The sequence below is a fragment of the Mastomys coucha genome, unplaced genomic scaffold (genome assembly GCF_008632895.1).
Source record: "Mastomys coucha isolate ucsf_1 unplaced genomic scaffold, UCSF_Mcou_1 pScaffold9, whole genome shotgun sequence".
Taxonomy (NCBI): domain Eukaryota; kingdom Metazoa; phylum Chordata; class Mammalia; order Rodentia; family Muridae; genus Mastomys; species Mastomys coucha.
In genome coordinates, this window is record NW_022196915.1 from 20,148,420 (window position 1) to 20,151,498 (window position 3,079).

The 3,079-nt window shown below is 46.6% G+C and overlaps 1 pseudogene; it reads left to right on the plus strand.

Moving 5' to 3' along the window:
- Positions 1–1,086: 1,086 nt before the first annotated feature.
- Positions 1,087–1,864, plus strand: LOC116084401 (annotated as a pseudogene).
- The last annotated feature ends 1,215 nt before the right edge of the window (positions 1,865–3,079 follow it).

Sequence of the window (3,079 nt, forward strand, 5' to 3'; positions counted from 1 at the left end):
CTCATAAAAGTTTTTGTTGGTAGTGGTGTTGTTATTACATCAGGTACGCTGCAAGAGTGGGTTTTTATAGTACCCTTTACACATGCCTTTCCCTGCTTTCCAGCTATCTGACCCTCAGTTAGACAGGAGTGACTTTTCCTGTTGCTATGAGATGAGCAGACACAAGCATCCCAAGGAGGCAGGCTTTGGTTTGGCTCAGTTTGAAGGTACAGTCTACACTGTCGTGTGGCAGGAGTGACAGGCAGCTACTGGTCACACTGCATCTGGAAGTAGAGAAAAATGAATACTAGTGCTCGACTCACTTGCTTCTTTTCATTTAGTTTGGGAACCCATCCCATCGAGTGGTGAGATTCTTAGTTAGGGCTGATAGTCCCTTCTCAATTAAACCAGTCTAAGAAGTCACCCATCCCATCGAGTGGTGAGATTCTTAGTTAGGGCTGATAGTCCCTTCTCAATTAAACCAGTCTAAGAAGTCTCTCAAGACACGCTCAGAGGTTGGATTCCAGATCTTGTCAAGCTGATCAGTGTTAACTACCATACTCTACTTACTCATTATTTTAAAACAGTATCTCATAAGCTAGCCTCGAACTCGTGATCTTCCTGCCTCAGCCTCTAAGGGTGGAAACTACAGATGTGTGCCGCCAATCCTAATTTTGTTTATTTTTATTTAAACTTAATTGCTCATTGTTCTTAAATCAAGGAGCTACTTTGCTTTTAGTCATTAAACTTACCCTCCCCCGCCACACACACACTCTTCTTGTGCCACCCCCTCCCAGGCCCCACTCCTTCTCTCATATCTATTTGCAGTCTGAGAACACAGACTCAGAGCCATTTAGTAGTTTCACCAAGGGCACACAGCCGATCCCTTGTGCTGGTATCTACGCTCTGGGCTGCTTATCCTATACAGCCAGGCTGCTTGCTTGCACCATCTCTGCCCACTGTACTGTCTGGTTAGTTTCAGAGAGAAGCACAGAGACACAGAGTTCTCTGGAGCGATGCTGGAGTACCACAGCGCATAGTCGCAACAGCTTTGTTAACAGGTGAGTTTCCCACTACTGAGCTCTGCCGCCTCGGCTGGGGGTGAGAATGAAGACCATTCTCAGCAATCAGACTGTCGACATTCCAGAAAATGTCAACATCACTCTGATGGGGTGCACAGTCATTGTACAGGGCCCCAGGGGAACTCTGCTGAGGGACTTCAGTCACATCAAGGTAGAGCTGAGTTTTCTTGGAAAGACAAAGAAGAGGCTGACAAAGATTGACAAATGATGGGGTAACAGAAAGGAATTGACCACTGCCCGAACCATCTGCAGTCATGTTCAGAACACGATCAAGGGTCTTATGGGGGCTTCCGTTACAAGATGAGGTCATAAGAAAAAAAAATCAAAAAAGCTGGGCGGTGGTGGGGTCATATCATACACCTTTAATCCCAGCACTTGGGAGGCAGAAGCAGGCAGATTTCTGAGTAAAAGGCCAGCCTGGTCTACAGAGTGAGTTCCAGGACAGCCAGGGCTACACAGAGAAACCCTGTCTCGAAAATCAAAAACAAACAAACAAACAAAAAACCCAAAAAAACAAAAAACAAGATGAGGTCAGTGTATGCTCACTTGGGTCTTTGGTTGAAATCTGAAATTTCTTGGGTGAGAAATACATCCGCAGGGTTCAGATGAGGACAGCTGTTGATTGTTCTGACTCTCAAGCCCAGAAGGATGAATTAATCCTTGAAGGAAATGATATTGAACTTGTTTCTAATTCAGTGGCTCTTATTCAGCAAGCCACAACAGTTAAAAACAAGGATATCAGAAAGTTTTTGGATGGCATCTCTGTGTCTGAGAAGGGAACCATGCAGCAGGCTGACGACTGAGGCCTCAGTTTCCTAGCTCCAGAAACAAGACCTTGATCAAAAGTACAATTTGGGCTCTTTGAGGAAAATAAAGGACTTACATGTTGAAAAAAAAAAAAGAAAGAAAGAAAGAAAAAAGAAAATGACATTAGTAAGAAGCCAAGGTATATGGGGCCTACTGACAACTGTATGTCAGGGATCCCATATCTTCTGGGAATCCCATTCAGGCTCAGAAATGGGACAACATGAGCCTTGACGGTTTGTTTAGTGGTGATCCCTAGGCACGTCTTGCCTCTACATATAGCAAACAACCACAAAGAACAACGGTTACAGGCAACAGCTACTCAGAGCTCATATCCATAGGTTGGTGATTTCAGTGGGGTCCAGCCAGTTCTCCTGGCCTCTCTGGCTCCTTCTGGGACCAAGTGAAAACCCGGGAGGCTTCACTCCTGGGGAGCAGGTTTGTTACCCCCAGTATCCCCAAAAGTACATAACATACTGTTCACTCTGTGATGGATTCAACCCCTCTGGCTGGTAAGAGTTTTCTGGCTCCACTGTATCATAGGACCCCTGTTGCATACACAGCTGGCCTGCTGTTGACCAAAGCACCAGAAGGTGGCACATGACTGTTTATCATCAAAACAATTTGAATGTCTAAAGTTTTCAAATCAAGGTCATAGCCATGATCTATTTATGGATTATTGGGACCTTGTGGTGGTGGTGGGCACAGAGGCAGAATCCTGGGGTAGGGGACAAGTGGATGTGGTTGTATTTTCCTGCCCTATGGCTGTGTAGCCTTACCTTTTGAGGGTCTCAGCTTCACCAACAGAAGAGGCTGTGTAAACCTCTCATGATATGGGAGATAACATGAGGTGGCAGCCGAGTCTGTCACAGAACGGATGCATCACCAAGTGTGTCACCCATCCTCTGGCCAGCACATTTGCAGGTACAGGTCCCTGTGACTGTGAGGAGGGTCGGCGGTGTGGCTCGGGCTCTATGCTCTTGGCAGAAGCAGAAAGCTCTCAGCCAGCAACATCTTCAAGGAATTTTCTGCAAAGAAAGGGAAAGGTGAGCAAATGGGGCTGAAGCTGGAGGACACTGTCAAGAATGGTCCTAGCTGGGACCTTTAACAGAGGGCAGATACAGGGGCCTCAGGACCCAGGGACTCTGGGATGGGGTTCATAGGCCTGAACTGACCCTGGGGGGGTTCATAGGCCTGAAGCGACAGAAACTTGG